The sequence below is a fragment of the Ambystoma mexicanum genome, chromosome 2p (genome assembly GCF_040938575.1).
Source record: "Ambystoma mexicanum isolate Mex_15411 chromosome 2p, UKY_AmexF1_1, whole genome shotgun sequence".
Taxonomy (NCBI): domain Eukaryota; kingdom Metazoa; phylum Chordata; class Amphibia; order Caudata; family Ambystomatidae; genus Ambystoma; species Ambystoma mexicanum.
In genome coordinates this window covers 1,020,679,318-1,020,695,049 of record NC_090923.1, presented here as the reverse complement: position 1 = coordinate 1,020,695,049, position 15,732 = coordinate 1,020,679,318, and the positions used below count along the sequence as shown (strand labels likewise).

Genomic DNA, 15,732 nt, shown 5'->3' with positions numbered 1-15,732 from the left:
AGAAACTGAGTTAAAAGGTTGTCATAATTAACATTTCACACCTTTCTTAAAGCCTGAAATTGTGACCTTTGATAATTTGCAATTGCAAATCATAGCTGGCAGGCTGCTAGAGATAATCTGTAAATATTCATGGAGTCCAGAGGATTTGCAGACTCTGCTGGGAAAATCTCCCTATCATACGAATATAAATCTGAAGCATGTCAGTGACAATTTACCATACACCAATGAAATCTGTATTTAGCAGATATTCCCAATCCCACAAAAGTGCTAGAAATTAGAAGAGTAAACTACTGGAGGACTTTGATAAAAGTAGATTCCTCAAGAGGATGAGAACAAGCAGACTACATTCACTCTGCACAACCAAGCAGCTCGGGAGGGACAGCCATCAGTGAGAGCATGGGCGAGTACTGTAGACATTTGAGTTTGGCCTTTTTTCTGTTAAAATAGGTTTGAGATTAATCAGAGCAGGTCCCCCCCCCCCATTGTCCTAAAAGGACATTTTGCTGTGTAGCCCCAAACGAAATGGTAGTATGCACATGTAAAGCAGCACAAAATTAACCAATTTAAAACGTACACAAGACCACCAATACTCTACCATTAGAGGTACAAGTTGTTTGTGTAGAGTATAGAAGAACTAGTTACTCTTACCTTGTAACGTTCTTTCGATGGGATGTTCCTCCGACGTATTCCTTATCTTAGATATAAATCCTTCAGCTTTGCTGGCCTCGGAAAATTTTTTCGCCAGAGGGCGCTGCGCGTCGATGATCGCCGAGTCGATGACCCTCGACGGCCTCCGTGCCGACGTCGACGTCATCCTGCCTATAAAGGCCGCGCGCAGCGTCCGTTGCTCAGTTCCGTTTTGTAGTCCCCAGTAATGTTTTTGGATTAGACTAATCACCTTGAAGGAGCATAGGCTGCAAACCCACAGGAAGTCATACTGCGGGGATGGATGGGAGGGTCGATAAGGAATACGTCGGAGGAACATCCCATCGAAAGAACGTTACAAGGTAAGAGTAACTAGTTCTTCGAAGGGATTGTGTCCTCCGACGTATTCCTTATCTTAGATAGACTCCCATAGCAGTGGTATTGTGACTGGAGGCGGGAGTAATAAAAGTTATGTTACCCTTCCAGAATGGACAGAGTGTAACACAGCCTTGCCGAATCTAGTTTCTTGACTAGAGGAGGAATCCAGGCTATAGAATTTGGTAAATGTATGTGCGGACGACCATGTGGCAGCCGCACATATATCTCGAATTGGCACCCCTCTTTGAAGGGCTGAGGATGTTGCGATACCCCTGGTAGAATGAGCCCTTAGATTTTGAGGAGGCTCCTTTCCTGCCAATTTGTAGCATTCCAGAATGGCTAAAATAATCCATCTGGAGATGGTTTGTTTTGTTATTGGAAGGCCCAACTTATGTCCTGCATAACCTACAAAGAGTTGGTCTGCTTGTCTGATCTTAGCCAATCTGCTGATATAGAAGCTCAAGGCTCGCTTAGGGTCCAGCCTGTGCAGTCTCTCTTCCTCCTTCCCCGGATGAGGAGGAGGGTAGAAAGAAGGTAATATAATCTTCTGAGTGATGTGAAACTCCGAGACTACCTTCGGGAGGAAGTTAGGCTTCACCTGAAGAACAACTTTGTCCTTGTAAAAGATTGTATGTGGAGGTTTACACGATAAGGCTTGCAACTCGCTAACCCTTCTAGCAGATGTCAATGCTATTAGCAAAACAGTTTTGAGGGTGAGAAGCTTCAATGAACAAGAGTGTAGTGGTTCAAAAGGGGCACCCTTTAGGAAGTTTAAAATTAGGTTTAAATCCCATAAGGGAACTTGAAAAGGTTTCGGGGGATAAACATTAGTTAATCCTTTTAGGTATTGTATTACCAATGGAATTTTGAAGTATGAAGGCTCCTCTGCAGTGCGCTTAAAGATTGATAGCGCTGCGAGATAGCCCTTAATTGTGCCAACCTGTAGGCCTGAATTAGCCAGGTAAAGTAAGAATGACAACACCATAGGTGTACCACAAGAAAAGGGTTCAATATTCTTTTCTCTGCACCAGCTGCAAAATTTGTTCCAACGGCAGCGGTATAGAGTTTTAGTTGCCGGCCTTCTGGCCGAAAGCAACACCTCCATAACATCATCCGGAAGGTCCCAATCCTTGTACCTCAACCTTTCAGACACCAAGCGTGAAGGTTGAGGGTCTTGATGGCTGGATGGAGAACCTGACCTTCCTTCTGCGAGAGAAGATCCTCTCTGTATGGCAGTCGAATTGGAGGGCAGATGGACATGTCTAGAAGGTCCGGGTACCACGTTCTCCTGGCCCAATCCGGGGCAATTAGGATCATGGTCTTCCGAAACCTTCTCAACCTCCTGATCATTTGAGGAATGACAGGGACCGGAGGGAACGCGTACAGAAGTGGGAACTCCCAGTCCACTACGAACGCATCTCCTAGAGCTCCTCTCGGGGGAAATTCCCTTGAGCAAAATCTGTCGCACTTCCTGTTGATACTGGTGGCGAACAGATCCACTTGAGGGGTTCCCCAAAGGGCGAAGATCTCTTGAAGGACTTCCTGAGCTATCTCCCACTCGTGAGAGACTGTGCTCTGCCTGCTCAGAGCGTCCGCTGTCAAGTTCTTCTCTCCGGCTAGGTGAATTGCCGATAGAGAGATTCCTTCCTGAATTGCCCAAAACCAGAGCTGCATCGCCTCTCTGCACAGTGGTAGTGAGCCTACGCCTCCTCTTTTGTTGAGGTAGTGCATGGCCACTGTATTGTCCGTCATTATTAGGACGTTTCTTCCCCGTACAGACGGCAGAAAAGCCTTCAGCGCTAGTCTGATGGCTCTCAGCTCCAACAGGTTGATATGTAGTCTGGACTCCGATGGAGACCAACGACCGCTGATGGTCAAGTCGTTGGCGTGAGCTCCCCACCCCGTGAGTGAGGCATCCGTGACTACTGTTATCTCCGGCCATGGTTGCCAAAACATTTCTCCTTTCAGGATGTTCTCCCGACAGGCCCACCACTGAAGGTCTCGGGCTACTTTGACCGGGATCCGAAGGAGATCTGTCATCCTTCCTGAGAACTGTGACCACTGAGTTCTCAGTGCCCACTGGAGGGATCTCATTCTCAGGCGAGCCTCCGGCACGAGGAATATGCAGGATGCCATGAGGCCTAGCAACCTCAGAAAGTCGTAGGCTGGGAGATATTGGGCATTCTGAAATCTGATGACCATCTGCAGAATATCTCGAGCCCTCACCTCTGGTGGCAAGGCTTTTCCCAGGGAAGTGTCCAGGACTGCTCCAATGAATTGGAGTCTCTGTGATGGTATCATCTGTGACTTCTTTAAATTGAGGGAGAAGCCCAGCTTGTGAAGGAAGTGGCAAACATAATCTAGTTGTCTCTGAGCCTGTTCCGAAGATACAGCTCTGATCAACCAATCGTCTAGGTAAGGGTAGACATGAATCCCTTCCCTCCTTAGACTTGCAGCCACAACCGACATTAGCTTGGTAAAGACCCTCGGGGCGGAGGTTAGCCCAAATGGCAGAACTCGAAATTGATAATGAGAGCTGCCAATTGCGAACCTCAGGTATCTCCTGTGCCTGGGATGGATCGGCACATGGAAATAAGCGTCCTGGAGGTCTAGAGATACCAACCAGTCCTGAAGCTGGAGGGCCTGAAGGATCTGAGAGAGAGTCACCATCTTGAACTTGTCCTTTCGGAGGAATTTGTTCAATTCCCGTAAGTCTAAGATGGGTCTCAGTCCTCCGTCCTTCTTCGGTATTATGAAGTAGGGGGAGTACCAACCCTTGTTCCTTTCCGCTACAGGTACCAGTTCTATGGCACCTTTCTCTAGCAGGTCTAAAACCTCCTGCAAGAGGAGCGGATCTGGAAGCTTCAAAGGGTTGTTCCCCGGTGGATGACTCTGAGGGATATGTAGGAAGGGCAGGCAGTAACCTTGGGCTACTGTCTCCAGAGCCCAAGCATCTGACGTAATAGCCTGCCATTCCGTCAGATGGTGAGTTAACCTGCCCCCTACTGGTGTTCTGTGAGGGGAGACCTCAGAGTGGTTTTGAAGCGGCTGATGCAGTTGCCGAAGGTAAAGTGGCTCCTGCTCCTGCGGGTGCGGCTTTCTTTCCCCTACCCCGTCCACCACGGGTAAATCTTCCTTGGCCTCTTTGAGCCGGTCGTCCCCTGCCCCTTCCATATGAGGAATAGTAACGAAAGGACCGTCCTCTCCACGATGATCCCGAAGGACGAAAGGTATTCTGACGGATAGCAGCTCCCAATGACTTGGCTGCTGCCTTGGACGTTTGCAGTTTCTCCAAACTGTCATCCGCCTTCTTTCCAAAGAGGGTAGAACCGTCAAAGGGCATATTCAAAAGCCTGGTCTGCACGTCAGAGGCAAAACCAGACTTCCTCAACCACGCATGCCTGCGGATTGTGGTACTTGCCGCCATGGCCCTGCTGATACTGTCAGCAGAATCTAGGCCAGTTTGTAGGGTCTCGCACATCGCATCTTTACCATCCCTGATGATGTTTAAAAATGCGTCCCTTTCCTCTCCTTCTTGGAGGCAGTCAGCCGCTGATGAAGCGCACTCCCAAAGGGTGTGGCTGAACCTAGCGAGCGTACAGGTCGCGTTAATAGACTTTAACGCCATGCTACAGGCAGAAAAAACCTTCTTAGCCATGGCATCATATTTTTTGTCATCCCTATCCTGCGGAGCAGTGGGGTATGCAGATGTGCTGCCTGATGAGGTTGCAGCCTGTACAACCAAGCTCTCAGGAGTAGGGTGTTTTGACAAATATTCAGGGTCAGAACTAGCCACCCTGTATTTTGTTGACAGTTTTTTATTTACTGCCGGGATAATTTCTGGCGTTTCCCAGTTTGTCAAAATCCTTCTCTGTAGAGCAGAGTGAAATGGAACCACAGGATCCTCCTGTGGGCCCTTGTCCAGTATGTCAGTGAGATCATCCTGCTGAAAGGCAGGAGAAGGTGCAGACCAACCCATAAATTCTATGATTCTAGACATCAGAGCTCTATATGGAGTCTCCGCATGTTCTCCTGGGTCTGGTTTGATAAATTCTGCTTCAGGAGAAGTGTCCAAGCCACTAGCTTCCTGAAGTGCATCCTGAAGATTTTTTAATCTTCCTTCCTCAGAGGCGAAAGTCTCTGGCTCTGGTGATGTGGTCCTCTGTAAATCAATATCTTGGTCTGAATCCTCCCTTTCCTCAAAAATCGAGGTTAAAGGGGGATACATTGGTTTTTGGAATGGTATAAACCCCATTTCCAATGCAGAAGGAGCCATCATCACAGGCCTTGAAAACGTCGATGTCGTCGACACCGACGTGAAAGTACTCGAAGGCGCCGTGAAAAGCGTCGAGAAATGTGTACTAGGCCTCGAAGAACTCGAAAGGATCGGAGTCTTGCTCGAGAACGACGTCGACGTTCTCGGCGTCGAGTCGGAGGTCTTTTGTCTAACCGTTGGCTGTGGAGTAGCCGTGGTTCTTTCCTTCACCGGCGTCGATATCGGCGTCGACGTCGGCGTCGACTCGATCGACTGATGCGCCGATGAATCCTTCGACAACGGCGTCGATGGCGCCGACCTCTGTTTCGAAGGAGTTTTCGACGATGGCGTCGATGATGCTTTATCTCCCGATGGCTCGAGGCGCTTTCGGGTTGACTTTTCCGCCGGGTACTGCGACTCGCGGCGTTTAGATTTTTTGGGTTTTTTACCCGGGGTATCACCCTCAGCTGTCTTCGAGGGGGACGAGGCCGCTTTCTCGAAGACGCTTAGCATCTTTTTCCTGAATTCCTCCCACTCAGCTTGCGAGCTGCGTTTTGTGGGGCAATGAACTCTCTCAGGAGAACTCGACGAAGATGACGAAGGGGATCTCCTACGTCTCTTCTTCGAGTGTCTCGATGTCGACGAGTGGTGGGAGCCACTTCGTGATCTAGATCGAGAGTGTTTTTTTATGGTGAGGAGACGAACGTCTCGACTCTACCGAAGAAGCTTTCGAGGAAGTTAAAGTTGACCTACCTCTCTCGAGCTTCCCCCTACGCTCCTTCAAGGCTTTCGCCGTCATGGAAAGGCATTCCTCACACTCCGAACTCTGGTGCGTGATTCCCAGACACCACAAACAGACCCTGTGAGGGTCCGTCAACGACATTTTCTTCCCGCAGTCTCGGCACTTTTTGAAACCGGACCGAGGGGTCGTCGGGTCGGAGGAGGATGCCATCGATATCGAGGTAAATAGTAGTTATTATATACGTTATCTTGACGAGAACTGAGCAACGGTGTTCCGAGGCACAACGAAGCGCGGAAAAACGGAACTGAGCAACGGACGCTGCGCGCGGCCTTTATAGGCAGGATGACGTCGACGTCGGCACGGAGGCCGTCGAGGGTCATCGACTCGGCGATCATCGACGCGCAGCGCCCTCTGGCGAAAAAATTTTCCGAGGCCAGCAAAGCTGAAGGATTTATATCTAAGATAAGGAATACGTCGGAGGACACAATCCCTTCGAACAATGTTTTTTGTTTTACTTAAGGCCTTTGTAAAACAGTTACACTATTATATCAATATTGTCGCACTTCTCACAATGTCAATCTACCCCGACATGCAACATACATGATATCCCTGTACAGAAGCATCCACTGGACCAGTCTTCTGAACTGTTCCATCCACAGAACTCCCACTACCAAAGCAACCACAGAGCTCTCACAATGCACGAGGATGACGCTGGTTTTCTTATGCGGTAACACTGATCGGAGGCATTCGACACCATTGATCATCATGTCCTGATGGATACACTTTGGGATGAACTGAGGCCTGACCAGACGTCAATTGGTTTTTGTCCTTTATAACAAAATCGGTCCACAACAGTGAAGACCAATTACTTTGTAAGCATTCGCTTACTGGTCAAATCAGTTGAGTCTGAGCTCCTGCCAGTCACCATCGTGTACGTTAGGCCCCTGCATGGTTTATTAGTCAAGGGAAAACAAAGAGGTGATGGCTGGAAGGTTTAGAACGAATCTTAACCACTGGACTCTGGGCAACCGACCAGACCATCATTCTTCGCCTGCCAAGCCATTACAGAAGGGGAAAGACAATATGCAAATCAGGCTTGGTCCCACCCCAAAAGGAGCAGTCCAGCCCAAACTACTAGGTCACATCCCTTCTGCACAAGACCACAAGCATCCCCAGTGGGTTGCCCAGAACAATGCAGGTGGTTAAGATTCATTCTAAACCTTCCCACCATCACCTCTTTGTTTTTGCTTTGTCACCCAGCGTGTGACAGGTATGCCATGACGTGGGTCCCATGCCTGCTGGGCCTAGGGACCCAAGCTACTCCTCACTGATGAGGACCAACAAGGACGAAACGTTTGGGGAGGATTGTGGTCTCATGCAGAAGGGATGTGACCTAGCAGTTCGGGCTGGACTTCGCCTTTTGTGGTGGGACCAAGCCCGATTTGCATATGGCCTTTCCCCTTCTGTAATGGCTTGGCAGGTGAAGGATGGTCTGGAGGGTTGCGCAGAGCAATGCCAGTGGTTAAGATTCATTGTAAATCTTCCAATCATCACCTCTTTGTTTTTGATTTGTTAGTTAAGTGACCATAAATAATTTTGCAAAGGGCAAGAAACCCATGAAAATGCACAAGCTCACATTCAGTCAGTCTTCAACCAGGTCGGTTCATGGATGCAAGAAAACTGGCTAAGCCTAAACCCAAATAATTTCTCCTAGTTTGCTCTGACCAGCTCAAAAGTCAAAACACAAGCAGACAAGGCATAAAATAGGCAGGGACGCATAGCAATTTGCAAAGCAATTCTGTAGGTTTGCTAATTAAATTGACACTAGCTATGAAGTTATCCTGGTAAATGAAATCACAGCTCACGCTGCATTCCTCTGTTGCCCCCAGTGCTCTCCCCACCTTCAAAGGGGCTAATGTAGAGAAAATGCAGCAGTAATCCATCTCCTCCTTAAGTGCCATAGGCCTGTGCCGGAGTGCTAAGCAAGATCTTTTCTTTTGTTTTTTAATGATTGAAAACAAGAGGTAATCGAGAAAGCTAGCATGTAACCAATTGCAGAGGAAGGAGGGGATATAAGAAAGGGTAAAGGAGCAGGAAATGGTGAGTTATCCGGTGGAGGTCACAGGTGGTGGACCAAGAGAACAGCAGGACGAAGGAGGGAGAATGGAGGCATTTATTGGAGAAGGTGAAGCATTTGCCTAGTTTGTTTTATTTACGTATATAGCGCGTCTAACCCAGGGGTAACTGGGCACATTTCTTGGATACATGGTTACAGAATACATAATATGAGACATTAATATACAACAGGGCACAGTGCAAAAAAAGAAAAATTTACAGCGAGTTATACAATTTCCAATATATTATAACTTACAGTAAAGTGTACAGAATATACAGATGCACCAAAAGTCTGGTTTATGAGCAGAATTAGTTCAGACAGGGGTCATAGATTTGAGGTCATGTCGGTAGGTAGCAAAGGGCAGTTCAGAGGTGAGTGAGACAGCATGGTCAGTTAGACCGGGAGAAGAGCCAAGTTTTTATTTTCTTCCGAAATGAGAGGAAAACTGGGTCAGTTCTGAATTCTGCGGGTAGTTTGTTCCAAGTTTTGGCTGCGAGTACTGGAAAACTGGGACCCCCTGCTTTGGAAAGTTTGAATTTAGGAATGTTTAGGCAGTGAGCGTGGTTGGAGTGGTACAAGGGTACTGAAGTGCAAGTTTTTGGGAGAGTGGATTAGGAGTATTAGTACCACCCACTAAGTGTAAGGGAGTGGTACTGAGTGAGAGGAGAGAAGTAACAAAGGGTGGAAGCGAAAGCTAGGAGTGAGACACTGTAGGGACAGCAGAGATGTGGGAGAACAAGGAAGAGGGGTGAAGTTGAGAGAGTTGAAAAGAAGAAGAGGTCAGCATGGGTGCATGCGTGCGTGCAACAGCTTGAATCTAAAAGAGTATGTGCAAGACCCTATCTCCACTCCCCATTAGAACAGTAACCTTTGGTTAGAGTAGGGACAGTGTCCCCGAGGGAGTTCCAGGGAACCACCTGTAGAGTAAGACCAGTGATTAAGGGGAAGAGTGAGGATTAAGGGGAGATGGCCTTTTTTACAGATTTCAAAAGGCAGAGGACTGCTATTGTACTCCTCAGCCCGTCCAAACCCAAGAAACCATACGGGTCAATGACATCTGGGCTAGAGCTCCAATTGACTCATGGAAAAAACAAACCACCGTTATCCAGAAAGACCAAGTCTGAACGTAAGATTTAAAAAGGGAGGGAGCAGGGAGAACAAAGAGCGACCATCTCCCAGGGAAAGACTCGTAAGACACGTATTAGAGACAATGTACAGGACCAGAGGAAAAGATCAGCCCTTACCCTCGAAGGGCCCCAGAAAACCTATGAAAGCAACCTTCAGAAAATGTGGGCGGAAAGAGGAGACTTCTCCCCCAGGAAACATAACAGACCAGGAGCAAAGGGACTAGTGGGAATACCAGGAGAAGGAAGGACCGGAACAAGTAACACTCACTCCTCAAGCAATACTTCGGAGACAAAAATCACAGAAACAGTGCAAAAGCAGATGACTATAATGAGGGGAGACCTTGCCTCTGCACTTCAAGAAATGAAGCAAGTTGTGAATAAGATGGAGGAAAGGGATGATACAAACGAGAAAGCTATACAAGACCGGATGGAAGATTCTTGGACGATCGAGACCTGGGTAGAACAAATGGCAATAGCAACCTCCAACCTAGAGCAGCAGACAGAGGATTTGGAGAATAGATCTAGGAGATCGAATATTCGGGTAAAATATACGTCAGAAGTAGTGCCAGACAAAGAACTCGAGCCAGTGATGAAGGGCATTTTTGAGGATCTACTAGACTGAGAAGAATCGATAAGAGTCGGACCTCGGAAACAGGGGCGCGCCCCAGAGAGGTCTTGGCTGCCCTTCAAGATTACAGAACCAAGGAGCAGATCTTACAACAGTCAAGGAGAGCACAACAAATAACCTACAACAGGTCGGATCGGTTACTCTTTCAGGATTTATCCCAGACGACGTTGAACAAAAGGAGAAAAATTGTCCCGATCACTCAGACACTTAGACAGAAGGACATACGGTACAGATGGACATTTCTATTTGGCATGGTGTTTGAATGGCAAGGCAGACATCGGATCACCACCATGGAGGAAGGAGCGAAGATTCTGGGAATAGAAGACGAAGAGCAGGAGTCAAGAGCACCGAAGGCTAAGGAACAAGGGGAGCACAAAAATTGGGAATGTTCGACAGTGGCCAAAAAGAAACAAGGGGGGGGATACCAACCTCAATTGAAAGGCCCTGCTAGCGGAGAAGGAGATGTCTGCTAGCAAAGAACTGAGCTGTGATGAAAGGCAGTAGCGGTACAGGAGCTAAACAAGTACTAAGCCTGGGGAGGGCAAACAGGGGGAGAAGGAAGAGGTCCCGAGGGTAGGGCGAGGGAGGGGAGGAATCTAGAATGGAGTCGAGTGACCCTGCTGGGGCATCTGGGCGACTCAATTACAGAGGGGGAAATTCGGGGACAGGGGCTAGAGGCCGGTTGAGTTCCTCCAGCGAAAGGGAGGGGATGGACACAAGAAAAAGGGAATAATCTAGGGAGATGGGGAGCTGCAATAAGTTAGGTTTGATATCCCTGAATATAAAGGGTCTGAACTCCCCAGTGAAGAGGAAAACAACTGGAGAGGTATATGCAGAGGGAGGGGCCAGATATAATTATACTGCATGAAACATGTATAACAGGGACCGCTTGAGGGTCCAAGGATTCCCCCAAATTTCAGTACATTGATAAGAAGAGGGCAGACATGCAGGGATGTCAGAGGGAGCTACGTAATAGTAAATTTGAAAGGGGGGGGGGGGGGAGATTTACTCTGGCGCCCATTTATGCCCCAAACAAGGGGCAGGACTACTTTATTCAAAGTATCTTTGTCAGGCTGGAGAAATTTGTGAAAGGCCCCATAATACTAACAAGGGATTTCAACAGGACTTGGACCCAGGAAAAGACATCGACAAAAAACGTTAGGGACCCAGGGGAAGCCATCGAAGGAACTGGTAGAAAAGGTTGAGAGGTTAGCTATAGTGGATGTATGCAGGGAGAAAGAAGGGGACAAGGAGGGGGTTCACGTTCTACCCGCATGTTCAACACTCATCTTAAAATATAGACTATGTGTGGACCTTCAGGAAACTCTTGGGTCAGGTAAAGGCCATTGAGGTGGGCGCAATCCTAAGGGTGCAAATAGCTATAAGGCCAGGGCCCCTGGGTCTCTGGAAATGGAGGTACCTGGGGCATCTGTTTAAAGATGAGATCTTGGAGGGAATTGGAGAGGGAGATCAAGAACTCCTTTGGAGACAACAGGGAGGCAGAGACTTCGGGACAAATGAGATGGGATGCCTTCTGGCATTCTTGAAACAGAAATACTACATAAGGCCAATAAAGCAGATAGATTGCTGGCTAGGATGCTGAGAAGGGAGGAGGAAGCTAAAATGATCCTTAAGTAAGGGTGGGAGACACTAGGGCTATAGTTTATAGTTCGGGAATTCTCAATGTTCTACTCGGACCTATACAGCTCAGCCAACCTTCTAGAACAGAATCAAACAGGCTATTTGAAAGCAAGGGTTTTGGCCCGAATTATGACTCAAGAAAAGGAAAACTACAGCTAGATAACCCGTTGGAAGAAGTGTGGAGGGTCATTATGGCCCTCCCCATTAATAAATCCCAGGGTCTGTATGGTTTCAACACAGAATTTTACAAAACGTATAGGGAAACCCTGATTCCGTACTTGGTCCCATTATTCAATGAGATGGGGCGGGAGGAAAGAATAACACCCAATATGGAGGAAGCGAAAGTGGTCCTTCTCCCTAAAGAAGGCAAAGATCCAATGGTATGCGGCTCGTACATAGCCCTAACCAATACGGGCGCAAAGATATACACAAAGGTCCTGGCTAAACGCTTGGACCAACTACTCCCTAACATAATCGGCCCAGACCAGTCAGGGTTTATTAAGGGGAGCCAGACTAGTGATAACACCAGGAGAATAGCTCACCTTATAGAAAAGGTTACCCCAGCGATTCTAGTAGCGCTGGACGCGGAGAAGGCTTTCGACAGGGTCAAGTGGTGGTTCCTTTTCACGACAATGCAGCAAATGGGCTTTGGGAGACATTTCTTACTATGATTAAGGCCAACTACCTGAACCCATCGTTAAGACTAGCTATAAACAGCTAATTATCAGAGCCCACAGAGGGGCACGAAACAGGGATGCCCTTGCTCTATGCCATTTATCTAGAACCTCTTCTGGCGTCAATACGAGCCCACAAGGAAATAGAGGGGATAACATTCTGGGGGGGGCAGGGAGGGTTCACAAGGCAGTCACCTTTGCGGATGACATGCTTTTGATGCTGGGGGACCTAGAGGCCGCCCTGAAATTTACGGAAAGGGAGATGAAAGGTTTCGGGAGGGTAGCCGGGCTAAACATTAACCCCCTGAGAACTAAAATACTGATTCTTAAAACTCCAAGGGAGATTGAAAAAGGGTGCTTAAGAGCAGCCTCCCATTCAAATGGGTAGAGAAATATATAACCTACTTGGGTATAAAACTCACTAAAATAACTATTCGCGGTTAGCTACATGCCCCTACAGGAAGCAATTGGAAGTAAGCTGGTGGACTGGGGCCCCTTATCAATAACATGGATGGGTAGGATCAATGTAGTGAAGATGGTGGTTCTCACGCAATTACTGTATTATTTCAGGACTCTCCCCACCCAGGTGCCAAATGGCTTCATCCAAGCAGTTCAAAAACATACAGGAAGATTTATTTGAAATAACAAAAAACCAATGATAGCCAGGAAATCAGACAGCGTATTTTAAGGCAGCTCAAATTAGGATGCTGAGGGACTGGCTGAAAGATGACCGGGGGAAATTCTGGAGGGCCATTGATAAGTCCTTGATAGGGGAAAACATTGAAACATTGAGGAGGTCCAGTGGAAATGCACCCCTCAATCAAAGGGGCAGCTACACAAGATGTGAGAAATGTTTAACATCGGACTCTGGAGATGAGCATATAGTGGGAGCAATTTAGGCTTTAATTAAACAGGGGGAGACGCCAGGGGAAGGAGATATATGAATCTTTGGAGAAGGGTAAAGGGTCAAGCCATAGAAATAAGCGACGAGGAGCAGTTATGGGCCAACATAACAATTTACAAGATCCCTACAAATCCAAGGTATATGGACAAAGTGTATGTTCCAGTGGCATCTAACCCCGGAGAGGCTACATACATTCTACCCCCTTGGTGTCGAATCTCTGCTAGAGACAATGCAGACAGGTGGGCGCCTGGAACCATATCTGGTGGGAATGTCCCCACATCCAGGAATATTGGAGGTTAATAGGAGAGGCCCTGGCCGAAGCCTTGAATCTGAAGGGAAGTGGTAACGGAGGCCTGTCTATTTTTGGCTGAGGGACAAATCGCAAAGGCTACCATCCAAAGCGGAGTGAAAGGTTTACTTAATCCTGATGCTGGCAGGTGCACTGGGAGTAGAACAAAAATGGATAGCAAAGGACCCTCCAACCGAAAGTGTCTGGGTAGAAAAAGTGTGGAATTTTGCATTATTGGAATGGGCCACTTACCCGTTGCAAGGGCATCAACAGGGCTTTCGGGAAGACTGGTCACGCGTTATGGGGTTTCTCTAGAAAGGGGAAAGGTGGAACTGGTGCCCAAGGAGAATGAGACTGTTAGGTCTGGTGGTTTTCGTTAAAGAAGTTAAGACTCAACAAGCTTCACAAAGAGCTTCCTCATTGAGGTCTGACTACAAGGGGGGTGTGTTAGAAATGTGTGTAAAAGATGTGAAAATGTTAAGTTATATGGGGAAAAAGACAAGAATGGGAGGGAGCAGTAAAAATCACCTGCATACATGGGGATGTAAAGACCCACCCATTTAGAGGTCGTCCCACCAAGATAAAAGCTGCAGCGGGAACCCAGGCTACAGGAGGAAGAAGTCTTAGATACAGACTTCCCTATGTTTCTGGAACTCTTAACCCATCCTCCTCTGAAAAATCTTCAAAGACATTCTCTACCTCATCATCCTTGAAATCTTTGTAGGAAAAGAAGAACAATCTGGGTTGGTCTGGGTAAAATCTACCTCAGAGGAACACCACTCAAAGGAGGAGGGTTCCATAACAGGCAAGTAATGTGACGAATTTGTCTCTTCTTCCCAGGGGAAGCCTCCCCCTTTGAGGCCTGTGGGCGGGGGTGCTAGGGTGGAGGCCAGGGGGTATGAGCCCGCAGAGCAAAACCCTCTAGGGATTTGGGAGAACGGGACCTCACTGGGAGAGACTCCCCTTTAGGGGACAAAGACTCCCATTCCAATCCAGAACTCCCTATAAAGAATGCCCAGTCTGCCCATTTGTGAATAGAAATTACTTTAAATTGATCCGCATTCAAAACACAGGAACATTACTTCCCTAATGTTGGCTAAAGACAATGCTGGAATATTCACAAACTCTGCAGCTGATGGAGAACACACCCCATTTCAGTACGGCAGCGAGAATAAAGAGATGAGGAGCCTTGAATGCAGAGAGACTAATCCTACGCAGAGGTGAGCCTCTGACGTGAGGATGTTCTAGAGGGTCAGAGTCGTGCTACATCGCAGATCTAGCTGTGGCATGGAGGAACCAATAGAATAGAAAGACATTCCAAGGCCAGCATTGGAAAGGGTGACAAAAGGAAGGCTGTCTTACCTGCTGGCGTGACCACGCGGCAGCAGTGGTGGATCCGACACCAGCAAACAGACGCAGAGTCCAGTAGTCCACAGAAGAACAAATCCTCCACTCAGGGAAAGGACTGCTGAGTGGGCCATGACAGGAACGATACAGGAAACAAATTCTCAAGAGAAGGCGATGCCAAAAAGGAGTGAACGCTACGTGCCCGCTGAGATGCCACTCCACAGGAGCACACCAGATGACCGTAGTACAAGTTCAATCAATTTTATTAGAACGGATTTCTCCATTAATAAATAAACAAATAATGATCACATGAAAACTCAGAAATCTACCTAAAATCATCCCCCGTACATAACTAATAAAAACATCATGACATCCCGCCCACTCACAGGTCAATTACAGATAAACAAGAAAATCATTTTTTCAAAGTGGGTCAAAGCAACCCTAACATTATAAATAAAATCCATACCATTACAATTCATAACACATCGCAATGCCACCCACAACGCTTAATATTGTTCTTGATAAAATATGGTTTTAATAATTCATTGCACAAATCTGTAAAATACTACAGACAAAAAATTACAAATCCTCCAAAACAGCCATGTTGCAAAAACCAAGATTAGTGGATTCTCCCCTCGCCTACTTAATAAGTGCATTTAAGCGGAGCACGTTTAAACAGGGCATCAAAACAAATCTTCGGCAGTCAGGCGATAGATTACACACCTCACTCGCCACCTACCACTTATCACCTCTCATGGTGGCGAACAATCTCAAAGAATCCACCTCATGATCGACACAAAGCGCTTTGCGTAAACACAGATTTTAGGTATGTGTATTTTGTTTGCTTCAATGTGCTCACATCAACTAACCCACACTTCCTGAGTAATCTGCACCCTTCATTATACCACCTATGCCAAAGGCAAGTTGACCATGCAAATTCTAATGCATTTTGGATGTTCGGGTTCAGTTTCTCCCCCCCCCCATAA

At 47.4% G+C, this 15,732-nt stretch overlaps 1 protein-coding gene across 2 annotated transcripts in view; it reads right to left on the bottom strand.

The window, feature by feature from the left end:
- Positions 1 to 15,732, bottom strand: part of YIF1A (Yip1 interacting factor homolog A, membrane trafficking protein) — a 278,804-nt gene that overhangs the window by 219,464 nt on the left and 43,608 nt on the right. The gene's annotated exons all lie outside the window — the stretch shown is intronic.